General features: G+C 45.3%; 1 long non-coding RNA gene across 2 annotated transcripts in view; it reads left to right on the top strand.

Annotated features, from left to right (window-relative positions):
• LOC132646302 (uncharacterized) overlaps positions 1 to 21,777 on the top strand; it is a 43,969-nt gene extending 22,192 nt beyond the window's left edge. For both annotated transcript variants that reach the window (XR_009584449.1, XR_009584448.1), the window contains 4 exons: positions 8,241 to 8,391; positions 11,484 to 11,674; positions 11,849 to 13,771; positions 21,475 to 21,777. This is a non-coding gene — a long non-coding RNA (uncharacterized LOC132646302). The remainder of the gene's footprint in view (positions 1 to 8,240; positions 8,392 to 11,483; positions 11,675 to 11,848; positions 13,772 to 21,474) is intronic.
• The last annotated feature ends 2,323 nt before the right edge of the window (positions 21,778 to 24,100 follow it).

The following is a 24,100-nucleotide window of genomic DNA, read 5'->3' as shown; positions in this document are numbered from 1 at the left end:
TCTATTAATAATAGATGGCTCTTATTGAATTGCACACCTGGCAGAAACCAGACACGGCAATTTAAAAATTGGCTCCAGTTTTTTGTTTTTGTTTTTGTTTCGTGGTGGTGGTTGTTTTTAATTTTTGCTTATTGCGTACATAGGGAAGTCAGAGGACGACTTTGTAGAGTTTGTCCTCTCCTGCTTTTACATGCTTTCTGGGGACTGAACGAATGCCATTGGGTTTGCGAGACAAGCCACTGAACCGTCTGGCTGGCCCTCGGCTCAGAGTTTTTAACAAATAGATCTGCTCCGTGGACAGCCCCTGTAGTCAGAGCAGAGTCTGCCTTTCTGCTTCTGGGGCCACTCGTCGGCTTTCTGGAGTATGTTTGCAGAAAGGGAGTTGGTTTTCCATTTGCAGAGCCAGTCCCTGCTAGCCTGTTCGTCTGCTTTCACCTGCTCCTAATCTGCACGCTAGGTACTGTGTACTCTGGCCTATGACTCAGGACTGCCACCTTCCCTAGATGTGACACTGATGGTGGCCTTAGGGCTGGGGCAGACAGGATAATGAGCTCCAAGAGTGCCTACATCTCGGAACCTGTGAGTCTGTTTCCTTAAATGGACTTTGCAGATGTGATTAAGTTAAGGACCTTGAGATGGGGAGATTACCCTGGGTTAGCCTGGAAAGCATGAGTAATCACAGAAATCCTTATAAGGGAAGAAGCAAAGCAGGAGAGTCGGAGGAGTGAGGCGGCCGGGAGGTTGGAGGCCCAGGAATGCAGTCTTTGCAATCTGAAAAGACTAAGAGCATTTGCTCCTGGATTCGAACCTCCTGAAAAACACGCCCCCACTGGTGTCCCCATTTCAGGTTTTAAGATTTCTAGATCGGGAAACTCATACATATGTGGTGTTCTCAGTCACTAAGTGTGGGGTTAACATACACATGCGATACAAAAGGTCATGAGGGAAACCATGCTGTTCTAAGTGCAGGAGACAGAGCAGTGAACACAATAGGCAACACCCAAGCCCTCACCTGCATGCTTCCTAGTGGACCCCCTTCACGGTGTCCTCACTCCATGGGTCTCAGCCAACCCTTGCCCCTTGCCTCCTTGTATCCTTCAACTCTTCTACCCTGCAACAGTGAGAAAATCTGAAGGACCTAGCTGGTGTTCACCAGCCCCGTCCTTGAACTGAGTCCCTTAGGAATGATGAACATAGTTAGCTACCCCCAGGCTGAGCCACAGCAAACTTCAAGTCTCTGCTCTCTGTTCTTCACTTCTCTGCCAGTATGAAATCAAGAGACCCCTGTGCTCCTCTTATCACGTGTAAGCAGCTCTTAGGGGAGGTGGGAGGAGAAACGGTAATTGGCTCTTGGCAAAGGCAAGGTATACTCTACCTCCCGTAGCAAGCTGCTGAGAATTATGGGATGTTTTTTTCCTTCTTCTAGTTCTAGAAAAGAAACCCCAAGTGCATATTGCATATACTACCTTCTTAAAAAACAAAACAACAACAACAAAAAGCCGAGGGGTTCCTGAGCCACGCACTTAAGGATTTAAGTTTTATAAAGCAGCAGTGTATTTAATTCTAAAAATAAGAGTTTCATTGAGTTGCAACTGATGATAGTGTAGGTTAATGTTAGGGAAGAAGGCATTAACTTTCTACCATAGCATTTTTTAAACAAATTGTACTCTGTGTGCGTGTAGAGAGAGAGAGAGAGAGAGAGAGAGAGAGAGAGAGACAGAGACAGAGACAGAGAGAGAGGTTGGTTTTACAGGGCTGGAGAGACGTCTCAGAATGAAAGAGCACTTGCTGCTTTTTCAGAGGACTCAGCTTTAGCTCCCAGCACCCACACGGTGCTTCACAACCATCTATACTCCAGTTCCAGAGAATCTGACTTCCTTTTCTTTTAAACACAGGGCATCTTGCATGCTAAATCCACATTATACCATGGACCAAAACCTTCAGCTAGAATGCCTCTTTCTTAAACTTTTTATTGCATTTATTTATTTACGCATGTGTGTATTTGGATAAACATCACATCCTGAGTGTGGAGGTCAGAGGACAACTGCAGGGGTCAGTCTCTCTTCCATCATGAGGGTCCTGAGAGCCAGCTCAGGCTGGGAGGTTGGCAGCAGGTATCTTTACCCGTGAGCCATCTCCACGGCCTATCTCTGTACTTTTTTTTGTTGCTGTTCATTTTGGGTTTTGTTGTTTAAAATTATGAGTGTGGGGAAGGGGGTGATGTGCACACATGCCCACAGGCCCCTGGAGGCCAGAGGAGTGTGCTGGGCAGTGTGAGCCCCCTGACTTGAGTTCTGGGAACCAAGCTTTGGGTCCTCTGTAGGAAGAGCAAGTGCTCTTAACCACTAAGCCAGGTCCCCAGCCCCTGTTTGTTTTGAGAAAAGGTCTTGTGTAGCCCAGATTAACTTTGAGCTCAGCTGTATTGCTGAGGATGACCTTGAACTACTAATCCTCCTCCCTCTGAATGCTACCCTAGCATTTTTTTATTTATGCCCTAGCCTAGTTTTATTAGGTGCTGAGAATTGACCCCCAGGTGTTGTGCATGCTGGGCAAGTACTCTTCCACCTGAACTACATCCTTAGCCCTTTGTTTATTTCTGTTTGTTTGTGGAGGTTTTTTGGTGGTGGTGGTGGTGGTGGTGTTTTGGGTTGTTTTTCTTTTTTTTTCTTTGTTGTTTTGTTTTTTTCCAACTGGATATGTGGATCTTCCTGGCCTAGACCCCAGTATGTACAGAGGCTGGCCTTGAACTCATCATTCTCCTGACTCAGCCTCCTAAGTCCTGGGATCATACGAATAATACCACCAACGTCAGGCAGGATCTTTTGAAAACAAAACAAACAGCACCACTTATTTATGTATTTGCCAGGAAGTGGCACACTCATGCCTTGGCATGAATGTGGAGGTCAAAGGCCAGTCAACTCTCTCCTACCATGTGGGTCCCAGAAATAGAATTCAGATAGTCAAGCTTAGAGGCAAGTACCTTTACCTGCTGAGCCACCTCGATGGCCCAAGTACTTTTTTGTATGAGTTACAAATGACCCTTTCACCTGGCAGTGCGGCACACACCTTTGATCCCAACACTTGGGGGGCTGAGGTAGGCAGCCTGGTCTACAGAGTGAGTTCCAGGACAGTCAAGACTACACAGATAAACGCTATTTCAATAAACAAACAAACAAACAGAAAAAGAACAAAACAAAGAAACAAATGACCCTTTCCTCCTCTTCATCATGGTGTCCTCCTAACCGAGAACGAGGACGATCCTTCCTGATCAAGCACAAATACCTCCACCTAATTACTTCAATTAAAACAAACTGCAACTCTGGCCAGTGAAGACTTTCACAAGGAAGAATTGTTGGTTGTAAAGTCCAGTTAACTTACCACCATTCACCACATAATGCTGGTTTCAGAGTAATTACTGTAACACAAATAAAGACACATCTGGTGCATGTTTACTGAGTGCCAGGAATGCCACTGGATGTTTTCCCTGCCTTGGCTCACTGAAGCTTTCCTCATGAGGTTGGGACTGCCATTATTCACATTTCACAGATGAAGAGATTGTGGTGATGGGGGATTAGGGTAGCTTTGAAGCTCATACTAACAGGTGATGAAGTCAGGGCTGTAACAGGGTTCCCTGACAGGCACGCCCTCACTACCACTGCATGCCTGCTTCCAGTGCTTGAGTAACAAACAGCTTTCAAGGGTAATACACTAGGTTTCCACTCCCATTTAAAGGTCAAGACCAATTTGACCACCGTGGGAATTACAGATGGATTATTTTTTTCTCTGTGTAGCCTTGGCTGTCTTGGAATTCACTCTATAGACCAGGATGGCCTCAAACTCAGAGATCTACCTGCCTCTGCCTCCTAAGAGCTGGGACTAAACGCATGCTCACCAAGAGTACCCAGCTAACAAATAGTTTAAAGAAAAAAAAAAAAAGCTGGGAAGCAGTGTGTGTGTGTGTGTGTGGTGTTAATTGCATCTAATTGAAATGATAAATTTGAAGATTTATAAGTCAAGAGCAGTGTAGGGACTGGTGGCAAGATTTATTTTGAAAGTGTCAAGAACTGCCACCTCCATTTATAAGCCTTTAATAAATGAGTGTCTAAAATACTCTGAGTAGAATCCCAGCAGAGACTACAAGCCAAGAATGCCTGGCTTACAAAATAATGGGGGCTGTTTCTTCCCAAGTTACCATGCACAGAAGCCAAACTTGGCAGAGTCTGAAACAAAAGATTTTGATCCTGTTCCTACCAGTGCTTCCAGAGAAGGAAGCAAGACACAGTAAGCATAACTTGGGAGTTGTATCTGTTATCAAGGCCCGGCCCCTGGATGCTGTTAGGAGAGAATCCCACCCTGCTCTCTGCCCAGGGAACTCAGCCTCAAATATCCACGTGCAGAGTAGGATATTTCTACGCCTGCTTATTTTCTGCAGTTCTATTTCTGGGGAAAGAATTTCCACATATAACCCAGCTGCTGCCCTGACACCATCTTCATTGAGTAATTCGTGGTGATGTCACACCAGCCAGGCACTAAGGGAAGCCCTGCTTTTATGGGTTGGCTCTTAATTTAGGAATTTTTATTTTCTGACTTCCCTCCCTCTTTTCTTCGCTGGACTGCGCTGCCTTAGAGTCAAGATGCCTGAGCGGTGAAGTGTTGCTTGCTTTTGAGAAAAGGAATTCCTGCTGGTTGAGAGGCAAATGGTTGAGTGAAGGCGAAATGTGTGCCTTTAATAGTACATCTTAATTGGATAGCTGGCTCAGGAGGGAGGATGTGTGGGCCTGCTGTGGGCTCAGTTGCTCCTGGTACCAGCCAGAGCTGAGCTGACAAGATGAGCTGGAGACACAGGGTCTCAGAGGCACTCATTGGGGCCTAGGGAGCCACGGGCACCCTCCCTGACACCTGAGGAGCCACGTCTAACCCACAGGCCACCTTTCTCCTTTACTCCTCAGCTGCGAGACGGCAACCTGAGTTTGGCAAAGTTCCCCTGTAAAAGTCTAATCCAAACATCATGTCCGCTGAGCTCAGCGGGGTGACTCATGTGCAGTGATGTGTGAGGCCAGCAAGCAGAGATTAGGATCTGGCCGGCCTGCCAGCCTGCCCCGCACTTCCTTTGATCAGCTCTGATGGGTTTTAATTCTGCAGAAGTAACTTCCTGCCAGCGGCAAAGAGCTCTCGGTGGAGGCTCGAGCCAGGCCTATACTGACCTACTTGTCAGAGGCCAAGCAGGCATGTGCTGATGGCAAAGGGATGACATCCCGGGCTCATATCCCGCCCAAAGCAGAGAGGAGAGCCTCTCTCGCTAAGGTGACATCAGAAGCTTGTTCCTTGGCCAACACTAGCAAAGCCTTGGGTTTCAGCAGCCTGGGCTCTGAACCTGCTGGCATTGGTTAAAATCACTAGGTAATAAAGAAAATGCCACTCTCTAGGAGATTTTTTTTTTTTTTTAAGCTGGGACATCTCCAGTGTCTGGCACAAAAATGAAGCTCTCTCTGGGTTCACATCTGTTTTGCTCAAGACGAAACACATTCGGAGTAGATTACTCTCTGGAACCATGCATTCCCTGCTTGGTTGGAATGTGCTTGCCTCTCCATTCTTTTAAATCCCCTCAACTGACACTGCCAAGCAGAGCACCTGACTTTCTTCACCCCCACCCTCACCCCCGCCCCACTGGCTTATTTTCTCCTTCTTCTCTCCTCTCAGCCAGCACTGCAGTGAATCTGTGTCTCAGGCATTAGGCTAGACCTTCCCTGGGAAGGGGTGTGGCTTAAGAAAAAAACTCCCCAGGCTCAGACTCCACCTCAGAATAATCCGGCATCCATACCATCTCAAACTCCCTCTGTGCAAGAAGAGGTGGGAATCACCGATATCTAAGGTCACAAGGTTTCAGTCACCTGCCTGAAGTGTGTTCTTATGTCTCCTGTTCACCTTTCACCTCTATTCTGTGTGTGTGGGGGGGATGGTACTTCAGGGTAAATACTTTAGCCAAGTTAAGGTAAAACAGTGTCTGGAGAGAATAGCTTACATATTAAAATTTTGTCCATCTGGAGTGAGAAAGGTCCCCCACAGGCTGGCTCACATGTTTAAATACTTGGTCCCCAGCCGATGGCACTGACTGGGGGAGTTGTGGATCCTTCGTGATAGAGGGCTTTGTTGGTAGACGTGTGCCACTAAGGATGGAGCTTGAAGGTGGTAGTCCATCCCTGCCTCTGCCTCTGTTCTCTACTTTCTGATCAGCCACAGTGCGAACAAGCCTTCTGCAAGCTCTCACCAGCGTGCACAGAGCAACGCTGGCCCGCTCTACCTTCCCCACAGTGGTGGACTGATATCCCTGTAACCATGAGCTGAGGCCAAACCCTCCTTTCTTGTCTCTGTCAAGTATTATCATAGCAATGAGGAGAGTGACTGAAACATCTGGTGAAAAGTATTGACTGTGCAGACTATCGAACTCAGTTGGCAGGGGCGTAGCTGGCACGCATGAGGCTCTGGGTTCACTCTTCTGTATCCCCCAGACAGACACCCAGAGAATGAAGATAGCACGTGTCAGCCAGGCATGATGCTCACAGTTCCAGCACTGGGGAAGTATAGGCAGGAGGATCAAGAGTTCAGGAGCAGTGTCATCCTTGGCCACACTGAATTCAAGACCAGCCTAGACTATCTGAAGCCCTGTCTCAAACCAAAAGTTCATTTGTCTCCTGGTTATGGAGGCTGGGTAGTTCCAGGTGAAGGATCTGCCCCTGATCGGGGGGTTGCCTGCCCTATCACACACAGGAAGGGAGGGAGGGAGATGGAGGACTCATTCTATTTTCAGTCAGAAACTCCCAAGAAAGGAAGCATCCCTACATTGACCTCATTCACGGAAAACAACCATCTCTAAAAGATCTACTTCGCAACATTGTAGCACCAGGGAATAAACTTTCCACACATAAACTTGGAGAGGACACATTAAAACCACAACGATCTGAGGGTTCCAGTTGTGGACAGGGTCAGGTGGAGAGCATACTAGAGAGGAGGCTCTTGGGTAGTTGACGGGATGACGAATGCCGTATCTGTGGTCACACACCCACCCACACCACCTAGGGATGTAGGAAAAACATGTAGGCATTTGCAACTGTTCCATGACTGGGTTGAAACTGGTATTTGGTGGCTGGAGAACAATATGCTAATCAAGCTACCATAGATAGGATAGTTTCAGTGGAGGCTAGCCTGGTCTACAGAGTGAGTTCCAGGACAGCCAAGGCTACACAGAGAAACACCCTGTTTTGAAAAACCAAAAAGGAAGAAATAAGAAGGAAGGAAGGAAGGAAGGAAGGAAGGAAGGAAGGAAGGAAGGAAGGAAGGAAGGAAGGAAGGAAGGAAGGAAGGAAGGAAAAGAAAAGAAAAAATAAATAAAAGAAATGTCCAGATCACCCTTGTTCACTTCACCACCTGATGAAAGAATATTCTCGCACAGTTAATAGCTTTTGTCAGTTAAAAGGTTTTGTCTTCCTATGGTCCAGATCAAACTGCATAGCAAGTCCACTGAAATTAACGCCTGAAACTTAGGGAGGCTTCAAGCCTTCTCTACAGACCACCATTTCCTTCCAGAAGCCTTCTTTGACTGTCCACTCGTCACCGATCTAGCATCTCAGTCCTTAAGTAGGCAGTGAGTTCAGCTCTCCAACTTGCAGAGTTGGAGTAGAGTGTAGTGTGTTCAGTTCCAACTGACCTTGGTCAAATTTCAGATCTGTTGGTTGTTTTCTTGACTGTCATACTGCTTGATTCTTTTTTTTCTCTTTAGTTTTTTTTTTAATGTATTATTATTAGTGTGTGTGTGTGTGTGTGTGTACGTGTGTGTGTGTGTGTGTGTACGTTTGTGTGTGTGTGTGTGCTGCATATGCTACAGCCTATGTGTGGAGGTAAGAGAACAACTTTATACAATTGTTCTCCTTCCACCTCTGAGCATGTTCTAGGGATTGAACTCAGGTCCTCAAGCTTTCAAAGCAAGAAGCAAGCACCTGTGCCCACTGAGTCATCTCCATGGCCGACTGCTTGTTTCTCAAAAAACAAAACCAAACCTGTGGTGTAGATCAGATGAAATATGCAACTAGGCAAGGCAGTTAGAGATGAAAGGTGAGATGAGGAACAATATAAAGATGAGATGAGGAACAATATAAAGGAAAGCAAAGAGGCTTGAGAGAAGATAATTTTATGAATGGATTCTAAACTGCAGTCTGCGTTTCTTGACGGTTAAATAAAAACAGAAGCACCCGTGGTTACATCATTCTTGCTGTCTAAAGAGAGGAAACGAGATCAGCTCCTGAGGAAATGTAATCTTTTCCCTCCTGTTCAACTCTGAATGAAAAGTATCACCACCTAAAGCCAAGATAGAGCAACAGCAGACCATGTCTTCTGGTGAGTTTTTTGTTTGTTTGTTTGGGTTTTTTTCTTTTTTGTTGTTGTTTTGTTGTTTCTCTGTAGCCTTGGCAGTCCTGGACTCCCTTTGTAGACCAGTCTGGCCTTGAACTCATAGAGATCCACCTGCCTCTGCCTCCCCGAGTGCTGTGGCTACAGGTGTGTGCCACCACGACAGTCAAGGTGAGTTTTAAAAGACTCTGAAAAGTGGATCTCGAGTGGGCAAAGGGGCCTAAGAAGGACGAGTGCTATCAAGCCCAATCATGAGTTCAGTCCCCAGCATTCACATGGTGGAGGAACCATTTCCTCTGACTGCCCAGTTTAGTCTGTGGCACTTGTGTACATATATGCTATAATAAACAAACGTTAAAAAAAAGTGGGGTTCATTTTTTTTTCCTGTTTATTTCTTATGGTCTACCTTCTAAGAGACTCAGACTCACAGCCTTGAGCTTTGACTCAGTGGGAGCATTCTTATTTGTTTGCTGTGACTTGGCCTCATATATAGAAAGCTGGCCTCCAACTTACTATGTGGCCAAGGCAGGCCTTGAACTCCTGATCCTCCCACCTCTACTTCCAAGTTGATTACAGGCCTTTTGCACCAGGCTAAGTTTTTGAGGTTTGGTTTGGTTTGGTTTTTAAGACATTTCTAAAGTGGCCCAGCTGGTGTATTATAAATGTATCAATTTTTTTCTTTTTCTTTTATTTTTTTTTTTTAACTTTTAGGTTTTTCCAGACAAAGTTTCTCTGTGTAGCACTGGCACTGGCTTTGTATAGACCAGGCTGGCCTGGAACTCAGAGATACCCCTGCCTCTGCCTCCAGAGTGCTGGGATTAAAGGCGTGTGCCACCACCTTTCAGCTGAATGCATGATTTCTAAGGATATCTTTTTTTTTTTTTTAAGGCTAATTCAAATTTTGGCTACTCGGAGCTTTTTTGTATTGGATTGTTATATATTTGTATGCCTGTGTGCATTTGCATGTGGAGATAAGAAGGCAAGTTGTGACAAGTCAGTTCTCACCCTCCAGAGAAGGGACTCAGTTCCGGTGGTTTACCCATTGAGCAATCCTGCCAGCTGGTCAGCTGCCCAGAGTTTAAGGAAAGCCTGGGTGTTCCTCTCTTGGGATGAGGAAAAGGTGGGACAGACTGGAAGCTCTGTTTGTGAGAAGGGCGAGGGAAGAAATGGAAACGGACCATTCCACTTGCCATCCTGTCCTCCTCTCCCCAGGCACCAGACAGAATTACCCACTCTGCCCAGAGGCCACTTCCCCAGGGAAGGGGTATAGGGAAACAGTGTGTCACCACCCTAGGGTAGGATCCTGAGAATGACTGGAGGACCGCCTGGCCCCGAGGACCCTCCCTTAACGAGCGCTACGCTTTTGGTTAGACTCACTTCCAAAAACCAAGTAACAAATAATTAGATGACTCAAAAGAGATTTTTCCATTTTTGGCTTTATTTGGGACCTTTTTTAAAACACCAACTTTTCATGGACAGGAGACCCAAACAAACAAATAATAACTCACAGATTGTTTTTTTGTTGTGTTGTTTTTAATCTCTTCTAGACAACACATTTTTGAGGAAACCGTGGCCTGGGGCTCTGAGGCCCAAGAGCTTTGCAAGGGTGGCCGATTAGCACGCAAGTCCCTCTTCCTGCCCATCGGTCCATCTCGGTCCCTAGCGTTAAGTAACCTGCAATGGCGAGCTCCAATGTGCTTTGTTTGTTTGTTTTGTTTTTCAAAACAGAGTTTCTCTGTGTAGCCTTGGCTGTCCTCAAACTCACAGAGAGTGCCCGCCTCTGCCTCCCAGAATGCTGGGATTAGGTCTGAGACGAGAAGTCATGGCCAATGGTACAAGCCCCTGACACGGGATCTAGTTTTTCTTTTGTTTTTTGTTTTTTGTTTGTTTGTTTTGTTTTTTGTTTTTTTTTTTTGGTATCCAGATAGGAGCAGTTTTGACATCCTGCCTGTTGGTGTGGGAAGGATGGCTACAGTAGGCAGGGCTGGATCCTGGGCAAATTGGGGCGTCTGAGCACCCTAGGCTCCTTGTCCTTGCTTCAGCCGAGCTGGGAGGGGGTTCTTAGAGGAGAAAGAGAAAAGCAGAGGTTTGTCTTCCCCTCCTCTAGGAAGTCATTGTGCTCTTGTTGCCTAGTAAGGTTGCTCCTTGGTCAACAGGAACTGGGCTCAGTACCAGAATATGTGTACTGGACTCATTTCCAGTGCTCTGGCAAGTCAGCATCTCCGGCCCAGACCGGTTGCTTTTGTGGAATTAGGGGAAGGGGATTTATGAGGAGTGTGCTGGCTTCTCTGCTCTGAACTCCCCTGAAGCCCTGGTTAGAATGTTGGCCGGTTTCTGAATCTTAATAACCTAAGAAAGAATCCCAGCCAAGGTACGGAATCAGACTAGATATCCTCCCAGGGAATAGATGAAAAAAATGTGGTAAGGGGCGGCTGAGACAGCCCAGCATTTGCTGCCAAGCCTGGTGACCTGGGTTTTGTCTCCAGGATCTACATGGTGGAAGGAGAGAAATGACTCACACAGATTGTCCTCTGACTTCCTCTTGTATGCCATAGCACACATGCCCAATCTCCACACCTATCCTCTTGAAAGGACCTCAGCTTGGCTATCAGCACCCATAATGGGCAGCTCACAACCACCTGGAAGTCCAGCTCCAGGGCCTCCAACATCCTCCTCTGTTCTCCTCAGGCACCCACACACACACACTCACACACATGCCCATGCACACACAAAGACAAGCACAGGTATAAACACTAAAAATACACCTTTTTAAAACCCCCTCCCAATAAATAAATTAATAAATGCAGAGAGGGGAAAATATTTGAGGGAAGGAGGGGATCCAGTGGGAGCAAAGAGAAGGCAATGGGAAGGTGACTGTAGGTGTAATATAAAAGTTCAAGGGAAAGTCATGATGAAGGCCACATTTTACCGCTAATTAAAAATTAATAAAATAACCGTGAAGAGCCTCAAGGCTGGGGTGTACGTCAGTAGAATGCTTGTCTTGAGTTCTATCCTCAGCATTTATTAGTCGGGAGGGGACTCCACATGTCACGTGTGCTCTCTCTTGGTTTCCTTTACAGAATGGATGCAGGTGTATAAGCGAGACTTGGCCAAGCAGGTGGACCTGCCACAGGGGCCGCTGGAAATAATCAGTATTATCAAACGGAAAGCTTTCGAAGGAGCTTTCTAAGGACAGTGGTGTGCGTGGTGACATCCGGGGAAGCTGGCAGCAGAGCGACCTACAAGCCAGCCCCAGCCACTGTACTCTGTGGTATCTTTTACCCTGTCTGTTCTGTGCCTCTACCCCTAGCGCCTTGGCTGTCATCCTCCATTTCTGGTTCTTGTGTTAGATTGCTTGCTTGCACATTTGCTGTTGTTCTTGTTGTTGCTGCTGCTGCTGTTAATGTTCTTGTTTTGTTTTGTTGTTTTTGTTTTTGTTTTACAGAGTCTCATGTACCTCAGGCTGGCTTTAAAATCCGTGTGGCTAAGGATTATTCTGAGAGAACACCCTCTGCCGCCATTTCCCAAGTGCTGGGATTAGAGGCATGAACTACTACACCCAGTATATTGCACGCTGAGCTTTGAATTCAGGACCTCATGCACACTAGACAAGAATTCTGCCCACTGAGCCACAGCTCCAACCCAACTTTGGATTTCTGATCCTCCTTCCTCCACCTGCGGAGTGTGAAGATTACAAGCACCCATGTAGCACCAGGCCCAGTTCACGAAACGCTGGGGATTGAACCTAAGGCTTTGTCATGTTAGGCAAGTGCTGTACCAGCTGAGCTACACCATCAGCCCCATAGTACCTGTGTTTTCTGAACCCATTCTAATCTTCCTGTAAGTCTGAGTTGTGCAATAGTGTTTCAGCAAATTGCTTAAGTCAGGTTGGTTTCTGATGCTTGCAGCCACGACCTCTGACTCTGACCATCTACAACTGGTTTGGTCAATCATTTTATTCATTTCCTACACTCTTTGTGCCTTTGCCTTCCTGGCAATTCAGATAAGTAATCCAGTAAAGAAGGAATGAGCATTCGGAAAATCTGACCACAGCTGGGATATAAGCCAGAACAGCCAAGAACTCAATCATCAGGTCTCCTTACTTTGTTAGGTTGAGGTAACTGTATGGTGAAGGGGACAGAAGGCTGTAAGACATCTATCATCAGTTGGGCTCGGTAATGCCCAGCACTCATGGAGGCAGAGTCAGGCGGATCTCTGCGAGTTCAAGGCCAGCCTGGTCTACAAAGCACATCCAGGAAAGCCAAGACTACACATAGAAACCCTGTCTTGAAACAAACAGACAAACAGAAACAAACAAACATCTATCGCCTCTTTAAAAATATCTCAAACATATAAGCTCAGCAGTGGCAGCACATATCCTTAATCCCAGCAGTCCAGAGCCAGAGGCAGGTGGATCTCTGAGTTTGAGATCAGCGTGGTCTACAGAGTAAGTTCCAGAACAGCCAGGGCTATACAGAGAAACCCTGTCTTAAAATAATAATAATAAAATAACAACAATAATAATAACTCTAATGCAGTTATAACATGATTGTTCAGAGTGTTTATAGATCGTGAAGGCTGGGACCAGGTTTTCCTTGTCTTCCTGAGGTCCCAGGTCATTTGAGAGATATAGTAAATAAATAGAAGGGCAGTGATGGAAGTTGAAGAAAGAGAATTCAGGGAAGAGAAACTTAATATAGCCTAATGTCTCTTTATAAAAAGAATTGTCTCGGCTTTGTGAGAGCTAAAGATTAAGGCCTGTGAGCGAGCCAGAGCTGCAGAGATTTGCAGGTGTTGACTGAGGAGTGAGAGCCTGAGCTTTTGCCATCAGACAGTCAGCAGGAGAGAGGCTTCACTCCCAAGTAGGCAGAGCTGACGTGGGTCCAGCCCAGACAGCGTGCCAGTCCATTTCTTCTTGGAAGGGGGCCCCAAGAATGCCTGCAAGCTGAATCGAGATGGCTCTCCAAAAAGCATTTGAATCTGTTTCAAAGGTGTTGACAGACTGGGACGAGACCATCTCCAGCTACAAAGACAAGCACAGAGTTTCACTACCTTGACCATCCGGGTGTCAATGTGCCACTTGTAGTTCCACTGGCTTAAAAGGAACACTCTTACTTGGAATTCCCTTCCCTTCCCTCCCTTCCCCTCCCCTCCTCTCCCTTTCCCTTCCCTTCCCTTCCCTTCCTTTTCCTTCCCTTCCCTTTCCTCTTTCTTTCCTTCTTTCTTTTTATGGACACAGTATCTAGCTATACAGCCCAAGCTGGGTCAAACTTCTCATCCTGCCTTTACCTCATGGGTGCCAGGATTATCCTGATGTGCTTAATTGGATCTGGGTCTTCAAGCATGCATTTGTTACAAACTGAAACAGGTACTACTTTTTTTTTTTTTTTTTTTTTTTTTTTTCTGGGGGTGGGCAGGGGAAGGATTCCAGACAGGATTTCTCTATGTAGCCTTAGCCCTGCCTGTCCTGGAACTTGCTCTGTAGACCAGGCTGTCCTTGAACTCAGAGATCTGCCTGCCCCTGCTTCCTGATTGCTGGAATTAAAAGTGTGTGCCACCATGCCCAACTCAAGTACTAATTCTTGTTTAAGGGACTGGGTAGTGAAAATTTAGTTTTTGTATTATATTTATTTGTATGTGTGGAGGTCAGAGGACCTCATTGTTTCTCCCCTATTGTGTGGGTTCTGGGGAACCAACTCAAGTCATCAGGCTTGGTAGCAAGGGCCTTTACCCATTGAGACATCTCACCGTTCCAGAGCTAGCATTTATTAGTTCTCATTTTCTGTTTTTAATGCCCCTGGTGTTGCAGGCAGAGTTTACAGCACCCCATAGGCCAGTTTCTTGTCTGAAGTGTGATATTTCTACTCTCACGTTGTTTTCCAAAATGCCCTACAGTCCAAGTTTGTATCTGGCTACAGCAGATACAAACAGGCCTCAGTGTGGCCATGTTCTGGAAGAGCCAGACCTCTATTCTCCTAGGAACTTTCTCAAGGCTGGCTAGAGAGTCCACAGTCATCAACTCAAAAGGCAGAAAGCATTGGCATCCTTTAAGCAGTAATCCTGTGACCTATTATAGAACCTTTTTAATTGGTAGCTGAGAAAGAGACCCGTAAGGTAAGCATGCACGTTATCTCCCACTGTGCTACCACCAGTCCCCCATCCCATCCCCTACCATCCCCCCACCCCCCTCCCCGCTCAAGTTGGAAACACTTCCAACTGCTTTCCAAGGAACCTACGCCCATCCTGGTTTTATCTTCAAATTCAACACGTTGATGAGCAAGAGCAAGAGACTGTTCATGTAAGCTTTCCCACATTGTCTGTGAAGTATCTTCCACCTTTCAAACCTGTCCTACTTGGTTTTAACATGTGGATCCAGTGGTAAATGCTTTTCCTAGGCGAGGATGGTTGTTGACTCCTTTTGGTTCCGGGTTCCTAGGGGCAGGCAGATTGGGTGGCTGGGCCTATAGTGAGAGCAGGCAAGGATGGTCAACTTACTTCCTTTGCTTCCTCCCTGGGTAGAGGTCAGCCAGTTTCAGAGTAGAGAAAACTAGAGAAGGGAATGGAAACATGTAAATCCCAGCAGGGGGAGCAGGGAAAGGAGATGGAGTGGCTGCAGGCGCTGGAGCTCAGTGCCAGCAACAATTCGATGCCCTGCTCTGGGGAGAGGAGCCAAGACTTCCCAAATCCAGGCGCCCCAACAGGATTGCAAAAGACACACCCATCGGCCCACAGACAGACAACGCTGCCCAGAACCCGTGAGACACCTTGGGAAGCTGCCCACGTTGCTGGAGACCTCCCTGTAAGGGCTGTCTTTGTCCAAGGCGGACGATTGAACCCCAGCCTGGCGATACGGGGCTATTGCACAGAACTGGAAGGGGGCGGGTGTTTTTGATGAGAGATCCCTTGCAGAAATTCTATGCTCCGCTTTGTTGCAGGGCTAGCCGCCAGCTCTTCCCCGGGTGGCAGCAGGCAGCGCCACTGAGCAGGCACGCAAAGGCGCAAAGGCGCTGGGAAAGCTTTGATGTCAACAGAGGTAGGCAGGGCAGGCCCCGGTGGAAAACTGTGAAGTCAGCAGTTATCTCTGGCACTCCTCCCTTCCCCTAGCTTCCCATTTCTCCACCCATTTCCCCCTCTTTGCTTCCAGCTTCTCTTTTCCCAGGGGGACCCTGGAATATATGAAAACCCGCTGTCACCAGATAGGAGCGGCCCCTCCCCCTTCCCAGGCTCCAACTCCCGAAGTCTGCTCCCACCCCAAGTCTAAAACAAACAAAGACGAGTCCCAGGTTCCATACGTTTCCTAAGAAAACCAGTGCAAAAACCCTGCCCTTTGTGCGCCCACAGTCAAACCCTGAGGAGTTTGGGGCCTCAAGTTTGAAGTAGTCTTTCTGTCTCCTGGGGCTTTAGGAGGAGTCCAAAGCGCCTCAGCTGCTTGGTATGGCTGAGATTTAAACCACAAATTATAAAATGATAAATTCGCTGCTCAAGTCTCTTCCAGGAAAGACCATGTTGTCTAGATAAAGTTACAACCTCATGGACGTAGGAGCCCGTCTAGCTGCTGACTAATCCTCACACTCATTTTCCTGCCTGAGAGATTTTCTCTCTCTCTCTCTCTCTCTCTCTCTCTCTCTCTCTCTCTCTCTCTCTCTCTCTCTCTCTCTCTCTCTCTCTCTCTCTCTCCTTTCTCTGTTTCTGCACGAGTAACCTCGGGCAGGGAAACCAGGGGCTGCTCAGCCTTGGAGCTCCGAGCTTTATTGTATAACGGCTGCTTTCGTTTCGTGAGGAGGGAAGTTTGGGAAACAGCTTTGTTCTTGGGCACTTAAGTGCTGAGAACAGTGAGAAAGTCTTCCCGTGGGTAGTTGCGAGCGCTTCAAACACAGGCTGGAATGTGAAGTTTGTAATAAAACAGAACTGCTTCAGGAATTTGGGCCCTAAAGTATCTGTTTTGTGATCTCTGCAAGATTGCAACACGAGTTCACTGTACTTTGGAATTCTCTTACAGGGTCTGCTCGGTGACAGAGTGGGACAAGCAATTGGGCCGCGTGCACGCCTTGTAAGAGCTCCCTGCTGGAGCTTTGGCAAACGCAGGGAGAGAGGGAATGCTTGTCCAAGGCTGCGAGTGACCTGACCTGCTTGCAGGCTCAGTCACACTGACCTCCTTTTGACTACCTGGGGCTGCGGGAAGCTGCTCCGTCATGCTTCCAGCTTCTCCAATTCCATGCCTCAGTTACACAACCATGACCGTGTTTCTCCAAGGCCACTGCTGCCGAGAGGACCAGCGGGGTCATGAGTCATAATCACTTCATCATTTCCTCCTAGATTTGAGTCCTGCTGATTTTACCCTTTGGGTCTTCCATCCTCCTTTCCCTGTTGTCCTTGGGTCCTGGGTGGACCCAGTGTCACTCCATGTTATCATCCGCCCCACCCACTCCAGGCGCCACCACAGCTGCTCCTGTTTCTGCTTTTCTTGAAGTCAGCCTGCTGTCATTACTGCTGCTTTTTCTGGGATCCTTCAAGTTGTGGAGAGAGTTCTTTTCCTGTGATTATAGTTCTTTCTTCCAATTTTGACTAGTCTGGCGTCTCTGTGATTATAGTTCATTAGGACTCTCAAGGCTAGAGAGAGAACTTTTTTAACAGTATCATGTTTGTATTTTTAAAATAACACTTATTATACCATTTTTTTTTTTTGCAGAGAGTTGTTTAAAAAAAAAAATCCCTCAATAGTGATTCTCAGTCTTTCAGTCTTGATAACCCTTAACAGTATTTTTAGAAATAATAGCAATACACACATCAGGTAAAGATTAAAACAGTAAACAAAAAGAATGTAGGTAAATGAAAAATGAAAGTTCTTCTTCTTTAACATATTCCAAAAGCATAGTGGCAGTGGTTGTTTTCGTGTATTGTGTCTTTATTAATATAGTTTGTGTAGGTCCTCTCAAAACTTTACATGAGATTTTGTTATATTCATCATTCTGCATCTCACTTTCCATCCAGAATACCACCTCACACACATCAAAGATCTTCTGCCTTCCTTTGAAGTCTTTGTTGTCTTTCTTAGAAGAGAATGTCTTTTCCATGTGGAAAGCACTCAGCGTCACTCCTGGACTCTGGCTGTCCCTTTCTGTCCCTGGGTTCAGCATCGTCTGAGTGCAAAGTTCAGGAGGACAAACTGTGTGCTTTAGGATCAACTCTGCTCCTATGACTGAGTTGCCTACATGGGGGGAGTCCCTCTGCTCCCTGAGAAGTCAGCTGGACTGGGGAGACCCATGCCCCTCTGGGTTTCAGCAGGAAGCAGCCTGTGTCTCCCCCCGCCCTGCTTACCATGAAACAGCAGACAGTGCAGCAGCAGACCTAAGCCACTATCGGAGGGCACTGGGCCTCATCTCATGATTGTTTTGTTTCACTGTGTTCAGAATCTCAGCAGGGCAGAAGGCAGCTCTTGGGCACTTTAGGGTCTCATGTACCAAGCAAGGGCTGTACTACTGAGGTGCAACCCCAGGCACACAAAAGGCAAAAATTAACACTGACTTACTTCTTATAATAAGATGAGTTCTGGCCAGGTGTGGTGGCACACACTTTTAATCCCAGTTCTCAGGAAGCAGAGATAGCTGGATCTCTGTGGGCCAGCTGAGATGAGGCCAGCCTCGTCTACACAGTGACTTCCAAGACAGCCAAGGGTACATAATACAGAGATCCCGACTCAAAAAAAAAACAAAACAAAACAAAACAAAACAAAAGATGAGTTCTGTGTAAGCACGGTATCGCACTAATAGTTCTCATCTTCACTACACTCTTGGGAGACAGAGATCAGTGTTACCACTGTGACTAGCAGATGCTAAAGTCATGTCCATGTCTCTATGATTCCAAAGGCTGTTTTAACCATTCACCATGGGTATTCCTGTGGCTTGATCTAGCACTTGAAAATGTGTGGCAACTTTTGGGGGCTCAATGAACACACATATGCATGCATAATACATGCATGGAACACACAGAATGTGTAGACCACACTTGGTCTACCAGCCAGGTGATAAGAAACTCTGTCTTCTCACCAGCAAAACAGAGATGTTTATGATTAGGTTATTTAATATTTGTAAAGCACTAAATAATTCTGCCTGGCAAGTAAGTCCTCAATAAGTCAAGTGGGTTAATTTACTTTATAATTATTTTCCATTCTGAAGACAGCTGTGTGGATTTATACTTGTATTGTCATAAAATAACCCAAACAAGATACAAGTACATGTCACAAAAAGTGAAAGTTCTAGGCTAGAGAGCAGTTAAAGGCCAGAGCTCAATACCAAAAGGGCAAAAGTAGGAGTCTCCCTTTCATTTCCATGTGTTTTCAGGCATTTCTCTGACTTCCTTCTTTTCTTCCTTCCTTTCTTTCTTTTCTGTATACATATATGATTGGATTTCCTGGTTGCTTTTGAGATGGTGTCTTATGTATCCCAGGCTAGTGCTGAACTTGATATATAGCAACAGTACTTCTAATTCTCCTGCTTTCACCTCCCCTTGGTGGGTTACAGATGTGTACCCTTATGCCTGATTTACAAGGTGCTGTAGATTGAGTCCAGGGCTTTGCGTACAGGAGTTGAACTCTCTACCAACTGAACTACATTCCTAGCCCATGCACACAGCTCTGTTTGTGCATAATCTAAGCACTTCACTAGGAGACTAGCTTAGCATAGTGATTAATAAATGGCGCCTGGAACCAGACTGATCCAGCTCATCTACACACTAGTTGTTTGACTTCAGACAAATGATCTAAATTCTTTTTTTTTAAGATTTATTTATTTATTTATTATTTATACAGCATTCTGCCTGCATACCAGAAAAGGGCACCAGATCTCATTATAAGCTACCATGTGGTTGCTGGGAATTGAACTCAGGACCTTTGGAAGAACAACTAAACCTCTGAGCCATCTCTCCAGCCCCGTGATCTAAATTCTTTGAGACTCAGTGTTCTCTATTTCTATAATGAAACAAAAAGAATTCTTCCTTAATATGGAGAGTAGGTGGTAATGTATGCAAAGCTCTTAAAATATTGCCCAACACACAGAAAATGGTTAGTAAATGTTAGTACTCATAATGATTCGCACACGTGCTATGGTGGTTTGAATGAGACTGGCCCCCAAAGACTCAGTATTTGCATACTTACTCCCCAGTTGGTGAACTAATTGAAAAGATTGGAAGAATTACAAGGTGTGGCCTTGTTGGAGTAGGTGTGGCCTTGGTGGAGGAAGTGTGTCACTCAGAGTGGGATTTGGGGTTTCAAAAGCTCATGCTAGGCCCTGTGGCTCTCTGCCTGCTGCCTGTAGATCCAGGTGCAAAACTCTCAGCTAGTGCTCAGAACCATACCTGCCTGAACACTGCCATGCTCTCCACCATAACAATGGATTAAGCCTCTAAAAGTGTAAGCACGCCACCAATTATTTTTTTTTATAAGTTGCCTTGGTGATGGTGTCTCTCCATAGCAATAGAAACCCTAACTAAGATACATGCTATATTGGGATTTGTTTCTCTTAATTTCTTTCTCAGAGGACTGTATATGTATACACAGACACATATTTGTTTCATGTCTTTAAAGGCTTTAAATATTTACTTATTTAATTTTACCTGTGTGAATTGCTTGCATGTATGTATGTATGTATCTCTGTATGTATGTATGTGACCCTGTATGCATACCTGATGATAGGCTAGAATAGAGAGCATCTGATACCTTATAAATGGAGTTTCAAATGTTTGTGAACATCCATGTGGGTGCTGGGATCTGCACATAAATCCTCTGGAAGAGCAGCAAGTGCTCTTAACCACTAAGCCATCTCTCCAGCGTAGATGTCTCATCTTAAAAGTGGCGGTAGTATATCATACCATAACGGCTCTGATTTATTTAAATACGCCCCAGTTGGGTGCTGCTTCTAGCATTTGTATCTTTTCTCCTCTGAGGATGATATTGAATCCTAGGATTGATCACTACCCATAATTATTTTCTACTTTACTTACTTAACAAATACACACATCACTTGTCTTTCATATATAACCCTTTGCCATGGCAGCAACACATGGACATGATCAGCAGGGTAAAACAAACCTGTTCCATGACAACCTAATCCCGGCTTGTATTCCCCATTACTAGGTGAGCAAATGTAACTCATAGAATATCACTACTAAAATAAGGACTATTTAATCACTGTCATTACAGATAGGGAAACTGAGGCATGCAGCAGTTGATTGACTTGTCAATATCACATACCTACACAGAAGAAAGCTGAGACTCCAACTTCAGCAGCCCCCTTCCTGAGTCCACACACTTCCTGTTTTTGTTAGTTGTTTGTTTGTTTGTGAGATATAGGGTCTCACTGTGCAGCCCAAGATGACCTTGTATGCACCAATTTCGGCTTCCCAAATGCAGGGTTACGGGCATGTACCAATTACCACACCCAACTGAGTCCATACCTCCCCTCCCTCTCTCTTTTAGACAGGGTCTCACGTTGTAGCTCTGGTTGGCCTCACACTTGCTCTGAAGACCAGAGTGGCTTCAGATTCACAGAGGACCCCTCCCTCTGTCTCCCTTGATGGGATTAAAGGTGTGTTCCACCAATGCAGCACGTTGTACCTCTCAAACCTGTGGCTTCCACTTCATTGAAACCCCAAACCTCATCCTGTCACATTTTACATCCATCTTATGGACCGGAACTCAGCATCTTTGGAATCTATTTAGGAATCTATAGTATAAGTAACCCAAAGGGCACCACAACTGCTAAATCAACGTGACTGCTCAAATGACCAAGAGCCAGCCTGTCCAAGCAATGTTGCTAAGGATGGCCAGCCACACTGAGAAAGTCCTCCTGGGATACCCAGTGCTTGCCCTCAGGGTGCTCGCTTGCTCACTCTGAGTCTGGCCTCTCACTTCTGTGTCTTTGTGCTACACTGGGCTGCTGCAGAGCAAACTCACAGTGCAGGGCAGCAGGCAGCCTTAAAGCAAACCGATGTTGGGGCTGGTTTCGGAACAATGCATTTCTAATTAGGTAGTGCAAAACTCACGAAAATAACATTACTTTTTTCTGCTTATTCCAGGGCTGAGGCTTTCACGACTGACTTGGCCAACTCATATTCCGAAAATGCTAAGGCTCAGAGGTCTGCTCAGAAGTTTGCTTGTAAAATATGAAACTTGTCTCTGCCCTCTATCACGGCTCCCATTCCTCCCCTCCAGCAACATTAGCTTTTAGACATATGTACTAAATGCATTTTTCTTTAAAGATATGGCAGAGATATTTCTTTTGGAGTGTGTCCAAACAATCTGGGAAATGCACACTTGACATAGCCACGGGGAAGTGTATTTTTTTAAAAACTCAAAGGAACAAAAGAAAGAAAAAAAGACAAGTCAGGTGAAGTATGAATTTTTTTTTTTTGCCAAGTATGAATTTATGATCTTTAGAAATCAGGAGAGCTCTCCAAGTGGAAGACTTTCATGAAGCTAAATGGGATAATTTTTTTCACTCATAATGGAAAAGTATAATCATGTATTCATACTATAATATTCTGGAAAGTTATTTTAATACTGATAAGAGTGTGTACTTTTATTTCATGAGCTACTTCTCACGCTAATTCTAAAGCCTGCCTTTCCCCCCTGAAAACAGTGCCGTAACTTTGGATTACGTTCCTGCAGAAAGACAGTACTGCAGGCCAGTCTTCAACCATCCTGAAGCTTGACTTCCTGTCCTGTTCCAGCTGTGACCTGTTGAAAGTAGACTTGACAACTGTGGCCTTTGCTGTGACTCTGGCCCTTTGGATTTTAGGAAATAGGATGGGGGTGAAGTGAAGAGGGAATGGAAAAGCCTAAAGAGTGACAGAGAAGGGGGCTTCTAAGGGACTCTTTTCTATTTCTATACTTTACTGTTCAAAATAGCCAAGTGGGCTATGTGCCTTTGCTATGGATGTTTAATCCAACCTTGATCACAGGGAGGTAGTTGAGCAACGTGTGGACTGGGCTGGGATAGGACAAAGGGTTTGACTTGCCTTTGATCACAGTCCATAAAGCTGAAGATTGACTACAAGAAGCTATGTCCCAGCAGAACTGCTAAGAACAAAGTCAGAAGTTGATTGCAAAAGTAGTGATTCATTTTCACTTAAATATCAATCAAGAAAGAAACCAAACCTAGTATAATGCTGCATGCCTGTAATCCTAGCACTTAGAGAATGGAAGCAGGAAGGTGAAAGATCTTCAGCTACATAGTGAGTTTAAGGCCAGCCTGGGTTATATGAGACTATCAGAAAAACAAAACAAATCAGGTACCAAAACAGCCTCTTGTCCCAGTCTCTTCCAGAAATATTATCTAGTGGCTCCACTGATCCAGCAGTTATGTTTTATAGATACAATCCCAGCCTGATTTCATGGCTGATAGGACTAGAGGCGTGATCTGATTCTAGGAAAGCCAGTGCATAGATTGCCTGTTCTTATGGTCTATGGCTGGGGGGCAGGTGATGGTTCTGGTATTATCATATCCACTGTGCCTTTTACACACATAATTAGTACATATTCTACTAAATAAACTTTTTTATATCTTTATTCTGTATAGGAAAAGGGTATATGTTTATGGGGCTATACCATAGCATGTACGAGAAGGTCACATGGCAGTTTTCAAGAGCCCCTTTTCTTCTTCCATGGGGTGGATCTATGGATCAAACTTAGGTTGGCAAGTTTGGCAGCAAGAGCCTTTACCTGCTGAGCCATCTTGTTGGCCGATTAACTCATTTTTATTTTATTGTATTTTATTTTTTATTCGCTTTACATCCTGGTTGTAGCCCTATCCCTTCTCTCCTCCCATCCTCTCCCTCCCTCCCTTTAACTCCCTTTTCTTAAAGGTTGTTGTTTTGTTTTGTATTTTGTTGTTTTCTTTTTCCTAAAAAGAGGATGAAGGAACAGGAAGATGAAGAAGATGAAGTGAATGAGGATGAGGGTCTTCCTATTGCCAACTACAAACTGTAGCAATCAGTCATTCTCTTGGGAACTACACGCTTGAACATTCTATTCATTACAGAGATGCTATGAAAACAAAGAGAAAAGTTATCAGCTGGTAGGAAAGCAGGAAGGGGTGTGATCAACTGTATTTTCATAATGAAATCAGTGAAGCTTGAAGCATTTTAGTTGATGAATTCTGCAGAACCTCCCCTGAGTGGCTCTCGCCTGAGAATAAGCTTTCAGTACTAGTTTTTTCTGAAGCTAGCCCATTATGGTTTTCTTTGATGGATTTCTGGAAAATGCCTCCATTATCTTCTCTGTTTTTAGTTCTGGGGATTAAATCCAGAGCCCTGAACATTCCAGAGAAGCCTTTTACCATTGAGCTATGACCTGTTCCCTCTTAAAAGCTTCCATATCTTATCATGTATCTTTCTTAATATTCTTATGCTTGAGCTAACTAGAATGAGTGATGGATACTTGCAGCCAAAATAAAGTCAAACTAAGCATTCTCTCATGGGCTGAAGAAAAAAAAAAAAGAAAAGGAGCCAAAGTAAAGGGGACTGAGGAGCCAGGAAAGTGTGAAGCAGAAGTGACAAAGCAGGTGAAGAGTCAAGCACTGACGTGCACACCTGTACTCCAATACTCAGGAGGAGGAAGCAGGATGATAAGGAGTTCGAAGTCAAATAACTACATGACAAGTTCAAGGTCAGCGTGGGCTCTAAAGGAAAACAAAACAAAAAA

The sequence above is a fragment of the Meriones unguiculatus genome, chromosome 1, assembly GCF_030254825.1.
Source record: "Meriones unguiculatus strain TT.TT164.6M chromosome 1, Bangor_MerUng_6.1, whole genome shotgun sequence".
NCBI classification, from domain to species: Eukaryota; Metazoa; Chordata; class Mammalia; order Rodentia; family Muridae; genus Meriones; species Meriones unguiculatus.
This window is presented reverse-complemented; position numbering and strand designations above follow the sequence as displayed.